This window comes from Palaemon carinicauda, chromosome 21 (genome assembly GCF_036898095.1).
Source record: "Palaemon carinicauda isolate YSFRI2023 chromosome 21, ASM3689809v2, whole genome shotgun sequence".
NCBI lineage: Eukaryota > Metazoa > Arthropoda > Malacostraca > Decapoda > Palaemonidae > Palaemon > Palaemon carinicauda.
Window position 1 is genome coordinate 64,288,851 of NC_090745.1, and position 9,974 is coordinate 64,298,824.

At 35.3% G+C, this 9,974-nt stretch overlaps 1 pseudogene; it reads left to right on the forward strand.

Moving 5' to 3' along the window:
* Positions 1–4,534: 4,534 nt before the first annotated feature.
* LOC137614940 (uncharacterized) lies at positions 4,535–5,448 on the forward strand (annotated as a pseudogene).
* The last annotated feature ends 4,526 nt before the right edge of the window (positions 5,449–9,974 follow it).

Genomic DNA, 9,974 nt, shown 5'->3' on the forward strand with positions numbered 1-9,974 from the left:
CTAGCTGGAATCCCCAGAAAAGGACGAGATGACTCGGTGCCTGTCCTAGACCTGAATAAAGATGGAATACGAGCATAGACATGATCACGTTCGAAATTGTCCTTAAACACAAGCCATTCAACCAACGGGGTGTGCTCTCCATTTTTGCATCGATCTACGACCCCTCGGGCTACTTATCCCCAGTCACTTTGATCGCAAAGATCCTGTTGCAAGAAATTACCCGAAGGAAGCTCTCATGGGATGAGATGTTTGATGATAAACATGTTCAATGGAAGACCTGGCTCGTGCATCTGCCACAACTGGAAAACTTCCAACTGCGAATGTCCTTCATACCACCAGACTTCGGAGATGTTGTCACCGTTCAGTTGTACTACTTCGCAGACACAAGTCAGACAGGCTATGGTGTAGTCTCTTAATTGCGTATAGTTGGTGTCGACAGAAAGATCCATTGCACTCTCATCATAGGACGGGCAAGAGTCACCCCTCTGAAAAGGACCACCATCCCTCGTCTTAAGCTGATTGCAGCTGCTGTTGCTGCACAGATGGACTCACAGCTGAAGACTGAGCTCAACACGAAACTGGACCTGTCTGTCTTCTGGACTGATAGCATGTCAGTGCTAAAATATCTCAGAAATCCGATTGCAAGGTATCAAACCTTCGTGGAAAGTACGGACAATCTTATTACAGATACATCTGACTTTATGGCGTTGGAGATACATCAATAATACTGCTAACCCAGCTGACCACACGTCATATACCCTCTCTGTCGGAGACTTCCTTCAGTCTTCTTTGTGGCTTTCAGGACCAGATTTCCTCAAGATGGACGAAGCACTCTGTCTATCCATGCTCAAATACGTGATCAGAGGAGAGCTTCATCCAGACAACACTGAGGTGAAGACTTCTCTCGTCTTCGACGTAACGAAGTGAGAACCAACATTCATTGAACATATAGCGACGAGATTCTCTTCTTGGTTGATGTTTGTCAGGATTTTGCGTGGAAGACAAGATTTATCAGCAACATGCAAAAGGCTTGCACATACAGCGACGACTTGTGTACCGTGGAGAATTTGATCTGGAGACTAACCTAAAGACAAGAATACGAAGTAGAGTTAAGCACCCTCTCGAAGAAGGGAAGATTGCTGAATAGGTCTAGTAAATTAATAAAGCTCAGACCATGTCCAGACGATGGATTGCTCCACGTCGGTGGTAAATTGCAGAAGTCAACACTGGCAGACACGACCAATCATCCAATCATGCTGCTCTGCAGTTCTCCGGTGGTCAAGCTCATGGTGAGAGCCACGCATGAGTCCTGCAGCTATTGTGGCAAAAACCACCTGATAATCCAGTTGAGGACAAACTACTGGATCGTCCGCAATGTGATAGTCAAGAATGCTTGTTCTGTTGCAGATTAAGTAGTCGTCCAGTAATTCAGATGCTGGCTGAACTGCCATCTGAAAGGCTTTGTAGAGATGAACACACTTTTACTAACACTAGGTCAGCCCGCTTTGGACCGTTCTCAGCGAAGCAAGGAAGGTCCACAGTGAAGCTTTTGCGCGCTATTTTTACTTGCCTTACCTCACAAGCAGTCCACCTGAAAGTGATTGATACAATGGTGCAAGACTCCTTTGTCAATGCAATTGGGCGTTTCGTCGCTCGCAGGGGGCCTATCAAGAGAATGTGGTCCAACAACAGGACTAACATTGTGGCCACAGAAGGAGAGCTAAGAGAAGCTTTCCCGTACTTCAACAAAGGAGAAATCAGAGACACTCTCAATCTGAGGCATAGAATGGAACTTTCATCCACCATATGCCTCATACTTCGGCGGAGTGCGGGAGCATCTGATCAGGTCCATCCAAAGAGCCCTCACAGCTGCCTATCTCCAACAAGTCACGACTGAAGAAACACTTCACACTCTTTCCTGTGAAGTGGAGGCTGTCGTTAACAACCAACTTCTGATGAAAATCAACGACGGCCCAAACTGCCCTGCCCCTAACATGATACTTAATTTGAAAGGGTCGCCCGATCCCTTCATGTCCACATGCAAGAAGGACATGTATGTGAAGAACCAATGGAGACAGGCACAGTTCCTCGCTGACAAATTCTGGTGTAGCTGAATAAAAGATAATCCCCCCATGCTCGAGGAGCGGCAGAAATGATCAGTGCCAAAGCATGACATCGACGAAGTCGGTGACATCATTCTAATGCTGGAAGAATGGCTTTCCCGAGGCTACTTGCCTCTAGGGAAAGTTATGTAGGTCACTCGGAGCGATATAAAGTGATGTATGTGAAGTGCAATGAGTGAATGCCGAGTGCTGCTTGCTACATTTGTGAATATTGAATTTATTATCTGAGTTGAAAAATAGCAAGGTCATTTAAGTGAAGTAACCCAAGCGAAGCCGTAACTACGGAAATATTTAGCCCATGATAAAATAGAGGGCGATGCAAGATACACCATAATCTAATGTCAAGAAATTATTATGTTCTTTAACCCATGAAGATCAATTTAGTTTCACTTATTACGTTCTCCAGGACTAACTCCAAGCGCCGTAAACACAACCTTTAATGAGCATAGCTATGTTCTAGCTCCATGATTGGTCAGCTCAGAGGGGCATCTCGCACCAGACAGAGTGACGTTACGGCCTCAGACTACGGCAGTGCATGGCTGTCCACTGTGGTGTGAGCATCTCTGCGCTTGTCTTGCTGTGTTGACTGATGCGGTGATCTAGGAGTGTCTCTTTGTGTGTGAAGAACCAATCACACATTTGGCTCGACAACTAATCACTAGCAGACAATTAACGTCAGCATCTGGAAATGTTCTTTTGAACTGAACCTGAAATAGAACTGGAAATGGGAAAAGATGAAAGTCTATTATTCATTGTAATGAACCCTATCTTTGCTCGCAGGGGCCTATCAAGAGAATGTACCGTTGCTAAATTTTCATTATTGACTTGTATTTAATTCTTGTAATGAACACTATTGCGATTAATGTAATCCTGTACCATTGCTGTATTTTCTTTATTGACGAGCTGTCTTTTTGTTTGCAGCTAAAACCTCGTCCGATATACAAGTTATACTGTTCAATATATATGTAAATATAGAGGAGTTTCAAGACCTACGCGCATATAACTTAGAACTTTAGCCGAGAGAGTGAGCCCCTCTCTGGTGTTTTACAATAATAATAATAATAATAATAATAATAATAATAATAATAATAATAATAATAATAATAATAATAATCTAACTTTACTTTCACTTTAGTTCACATTTACTAATATTAAGGGACCATTAACCTATAAAATTGGGACATAATCGTTCAAAATTCGAAATCGAGATGATTACCCCATAACATTATATAAGTATAATCTGGTAGGTGTCTTGACGTGTTTGCCCGCGCACAAGTCTAAATGTCATGGGTTTTTTTTAATGCCAAGTGGTCTTTAAATGCAGCTGTAAACGCAGAACACTTTTTTTCGCATTTTGGGTTGTAGTTTTCATTACTTTTACTCTTGACTTTTCTTCCCCCAGTGCGTTTGTCTTAGCAACCATTTGACCGCAGATGACTCTCATCCCAAAACAATCACGTGTGTTTGTTGACAAAGATTTCAATGTATTCCTGACGGACAATAAGCATTTTTGTGTTGTTATTGATTGAATTTTAAGTGGTCATTAATTCTACACGTATCTCACATTATCATTAACATGTCTAGACCAACAAAACGTGCGAGACATTGCCGAAATATGTTCATTTAAGAGGAAAAGCTTCTAAAAGAAATCGAGAATCCAAGTGTGAAAATTCGAATGCCAATTCTGTACCTTTGTCAGTTGTTCGTAAATCTATGTTTACGAATGAAAATGTGAATATATTCAGTGATAGATACTCTATTATTAGCACAGAATATCTTGTGAGTGTGGATGGCCTGTCCATTTCGCTTCGAAAATAACACTACAATGGAAGTAATTTTGAAATGTCGTTGATTCAATAATATATGTGAAATGGAACAAATGTGAAAACATTATCGGTGATGAGAGGGGTTTGAGCAAATGTTTTTTCTCCCGTAACATCCATGCTATTATATATATATATATATATATATATATATATATATATATATATATATATATATATATATATATATATATATATATATATATATATCTATATATATAAAACAATGTTGCTGAGTTTAGGGTATAATGGATTCACAAAATTATGCTGGTGTTTGAGTTTGAGGAAAATTGCCTTCAAAACTTACAAAAGGTATTCAAGTCATGTTACTGAGATAGCTACTGCTAAAGTACAATCTTTTCTTATGAATAATAAAGAATTGTTTAGAAATGATGAAAATGAATTGGGAATTACACCAGTAAATGGTATACTGCCAGTGAGTCTGTCATTTGATGGCGGTTGGCAATTGAGAGACATTCAGGGATTGTGACAGATTATGAACCTTTGAATAACTATTGTGAGACCTGTAATTCTCATAAACGAAAACTAGAAACTAAAAAGATAAATGATGGGAAATATAGAGAGCTAATGGCAGCTCACTAGCACAAGTGCAACATTTACTATAGTCAGAAGAGTGGATCTATGGAGTGGAGCGCAGCCGTACGATTATGGGCTCGATCAAGGGAATTGAATTTATGTTCTGAGAGAATGCCGTCAGATAGAGATAGCACTGCATTTGATAAAATAAATAAAAAGAATGATGACAAAAGGGCCATACTATTATATAAGAGTAACTAGCAGGAAAATTTAATGCATCAGCCATGCGTGTAAAGGGTTTCGTAAAGCTTTAGAAAACCTGAAGAGGACATTATGTGAAAGTAGTAAATGGGAGAAGGATGAAATTACTTTCTGGAAAAAATAAGATAACAGATTATGTAATTGAAGCTCTGACACTTTATTATGGACATGCAATCAAAAAATTTGCATGAACAAGTGTAGAGGAATTAAGAAGAGCCATATTAGCATGATTCTATCATTGCTCTTCCACAGATGAATATCATAATCATGATTATTTTGATAAATCAGTGGATACCTATTGCTTTTATAAAAATGCAGTGATGAATAATGAGGCTCCCCGGTCACATTCTACCATGAAAGTGAAATTCATTGTTGATGAGGAAGGGAGAAAACAAATTTTTGAAGTCTACAAAAGAATGACGAGTGACGAGCTCCTGGAGGCGTGTCTTCATAGCCAAACCCAGGACCAAAATGAATCTCTACACTCAAGACTGTGGAGATACTGCCCTAAGAATAAAAATGGAAGCAAGCTGTAGCAAACTTTAATGCTTGTTATACAGCCAGCCACTTGGATTACTATTGTACTTTTCCACGCACTGAAATATCATCAGCATATCTAGACAGGAAGGCGGCTAATCACAAGAGGAGAAAAGTAAGACCCAGATTATGAAGCAGGGGCAGCTTCATTACCAATAAACTCTTAAACTAATCTCACAATACTACCAGATCAGTGTCACCAACTTTAAGTGGCCTTTTCTCAAAATAAAATTTTTCAGATTTTAAGTGCTGAGGCTCCATTATCTTTCTACTTAGAGATTTTATTTCTTTTGCCTTTATTTATAAAAACTTGAAATTTATATGTATCGTCATTTAAGAATCTACGCGCTTTTTTATTGTTGTGCCTTTTTTTATTATTATTTTTCATCAATTTATTTTTATTTCTTGTCCACCTGCGTTTATCAGGCAGCTCATGTACCTATGGAAAGGGAGGTTTGGAAAGTAATAATTCCTTAGTTTTGTATTCTGATGTATGCAGAGTATCTAAAAAACAAATTACCAAAAGAATAAAAAGGACTTACCAGTCCAAAATATGTCTCATTTTCCCGTATTTATTTATTTATTCGAAAATTCAGTTTTCAAAATATCACCAAAATATTTGTTTTGTGGTAAAGGTATGCTACAAACAACTTCCTACACAAAAACAATCAAGATTTTATAATTAAAAAAGGTAACCTATGGTGCCTAGGTCAACAGTACCTTCTGCTAAAACATCTCTTCAGTTAATTTACAATGTAATTAATTTCAGAATAAATAATTCTAGTATAGGAAATATACCTGTACTTCATAAGAAAAATACCACCAACCAATCCAAAAGAGGACTAAAAATCTAATATAATCCCATACACAATGTTAATCTCATAGACAATGTTATAAAAACGAAATACTTTTTTTTCCATTTTTGGGAGGTACACTAGACAGTAGATATGCATGAAGGAAAATAGTTTACGGAATTTACTGATATCCCCTAATTACAATTGTAGTCATTGTACTCTTCGATAGCTGATTAGTGGATGTAACTGATAAAGGAATAAACCCAAGAAAACGTTAATGAGTAAACATCACTATATAGACAGCAAGACATGGGTTCATAAGGGGATCAGGCGAGTTTGTCTAAAACAATTTGTCTAAAATACAATTCGTTTAAATCAATTCGTCTAGACCAATTCGTCTAAAACAATTTGTCTAAATTACAATTTGTCTAATAACAAAATGTCTAAAATACAATTTGTCTAAAATAAAAAACTTCAGGAACTCATCAACTCCACACCCTAAAGTGGCAATTAGGAGGATTTGAGATCATTATTTCTAGAAAGAACTTAGAATAACTGGTTTCTTGTTTATTTTTTTCTCAAAAGATACTATTTACGCTTTCCTTTTTTTAATAATAATAATAATAATAATAATAATAATAATAATAATAATAATAATAATAATAATAATAATAATAATAATAATAATGGGGAATGGTAGTTCAAAGTGTGAACGAGGTAAAGAAAATTATGGTAAATAAAATAAAATAAAATGAAGCAACATATTTATTAAATGCAGAATTAGATGTAGAATTACATAAAGGAAGAAATTACGGGAAAAAAAACTAAACAGGTAGCCTAGCCTAAAATTAATAAAATACATTCATATAGAAAATTAAAATGTAGAATTTAATACATAAAAAAATAAAGGTTTTATTAAAAGAATATCTTTTGAAAAAACTACTTTTATAGTTAAAAAGAAAGATTGTGGGCAATACCACGTATGTAATCAATATTATTATTTTGATCAAAAGTTTGAACAAGACTATTTAGACGTTTTGCCGAATCTTGATAGCGCTTCCTTGGTGGTTCTGGCTCCATCCATCCCTGCAACATATAAACTTTGTTCTTTTTTTAAACAGTTGATGAACTTCCATATATTGGGGTGATGTACACCTACTTCAGTTTCGAATCCACGATGCCATGCTTCGCCGGCATTGTTCATTTCAGGAAGATTATTAAGCACTCTAGAATACATATTCCACATATCATGTGGAAAAAGAGTTGGACGTCGACCGTACCGTCTATTAGGCCTCCCAATCCAGGTGTCTTCAAAATAATCAAGGACATCTTGTGCTTCATGGGGGAAGGTGTTGTTATCACACAATAATTCAAACGCGTCTATTACGCTACCTACGGGTATGGTTGCCAATGCTGGTACAGCGAGGGTTTGTTGTCTTATAGATCTTATAGTTCTCTTCATACTTTGCAATCTTCGAGCACATTAGATAAAAACTGATCTGGGTGCGTCTTGTGTTGTCTTAGCCAGATGACGTATTTTTGTCACAATTTCCTTTGTTGCACTTTCGACCACATCTAATACATGATTGTGATTTGTAGATGATTTTGCTATGTGATCATTTGCCGTAATTATACGAGCGCGGCATTTTGTTATTAGATATTTATCACACTTCCAATAAACTCGTTCGTCATTTTCACCATTTTTATAAAATGTAAATCCATTCTGAAATAATTTTTTACGACCTTTTTCCGATTTGATGAATTCAAGAGGCATTTTGGGCTATAGGTGTAACCAGTTTGAATATTACCATAATAAGAACTTGTTTTGTTTATGTAAAATGAAGAAGGATTTTTTTCTATATCTGTTTTTAAGAGAACAGCAGTTATAATTACAGTAACGACTAATTTTAGTAAACGGCCATGGTCTAGAAGTAAAACGATAAGAAAAGATAGAAATTCAGGAAAGATTGTTTCCCTTTCAAAACAATCATTACAGTTCTGTAAATAACTTTTTTTTTATTCACCTTTTTCAATTTTCGTTTATTTGATTTGATTAGTTTGATTATTTTTATTTTCATTTTAGACAAATTGTATTTTAGACATCTTGTTATTAGACAAATTGTACTTTAGGCAAATTGTTTTAGACGAATTGGTCTAGACGAATTGATTTAGACAAATTGTATTTTAGACAAATTGTTTTAGACAAATCCGCCTAGACCCGTTCATAAGCTCTAATACCTTATCAGAGTACCGAAGACATTCATGTCTTGACTCTTCTCACCCTTGTCAACCAGGTCTTCTCTACTTACGTTATTTACCCCCTTCATTTTCAAGTTAATTAGAGACTACGCACCATGGTCGGGCTGCGTTCCAAATCTCGTATCATTAACGAATTTATCCTATAATCGAATAATATGCCTGAATGCATCGCACAAATTTAGATATTGCTGCTGCAACAGCATGACATAGCAAGCACAATTACAGTGCTGCAATAAGATAGCAATAATTGCATGATGCCCATTAAGAGCAAGATGTTTCCATAAATGATTACGAACGGAGGGTACTTCTCATCTTCTCATCTGAGAAGCAACGATATTATTGCAATTTCTAGTGTTTTATTTGTGTACAGCATTAGATGATCAATAGGTGCCTCTTATTTGTTTTAAATTCTGACAAATTAGCGAATAAAATAATTCCCTGCTTAAATAAGGTTATGAGAAGGGGAGAAAAGAAGGTTGTCTTTTTCAAATCTGTCAATCAAAAGTTTTACTAATAATCTTTAATTACCAACTTACTTGAAAGTGCACCGTAATTATTGTAAAATGCATTTCAATTGTATTAGACAATTTTGTCCCAAAAACATAAGGTATTACCATTTAAAAATGCATTTCTATACTTCAAAGGGTTTTGCTTTAATAAAAGAGTTTTCGGATAAGATGAAATTATATGATTAAACATCTAGCACACTACAGAAGCTCTTTATTTATTCCTTATATATATATATATATATATATATATATATATATATATATATATATATATATATATATATATATATATATATATATATATATATATATTTTATAACAAAGACACTATGCGTATTTCCTGCCGACAAATATGAGCGAAACAAATCCTTACCGCTATTTGTTATCTGTAAAAAATATTCATATATTTTGCTATCCTTTTTCTTTATTTTCACAAAAGAACGCCTTTGCCTTTTGATAATTACCAGTTCTTTTAATTCAGTTACAATATCAACCTAAAATGAATTTCCATTTGAGTAGGAAGCCCCCATATATTGAATACCTAACCAATTTACCTAAGTGGGAAGACAATGTTAATTTTAATCGGGACTGACCTCATATCTATATATCTATCTATCTCTCTATCTATAAATCTATCTATCTATTTACCTACCTATATATCTATCTATCTATTTATATATTGATTTAAGCATATATATATATATATATATATATATATATATATATATATATATATATGCATATATATATATATATATATATATATATATATATACAAACACACACACACACACACATATATATATATATATATATATATATATATATATATATATATATATATATATATATATATGTCCCAAGCTTTGTATGAAAAAAAATGTAGATATATATGTGTTTTATACAGTGAGATCAATGACCTTTTTAAGCGTATTATGACTACCATACATTGTTGTGCTAAATCACTGAACTCTGTTATAGGGGACGTGTCTTAGGTCTGATAGAGGACGTGTCGTAAGCCGTTTGGTAAGAGTGTTACATCACAGTGGAGAATTCCACAAATCTGGTAGTTTTGGCATATTGACAGAGCAACATTGTATGACTTGCTCAGGAGTGGCAGTAGCCCTCGTG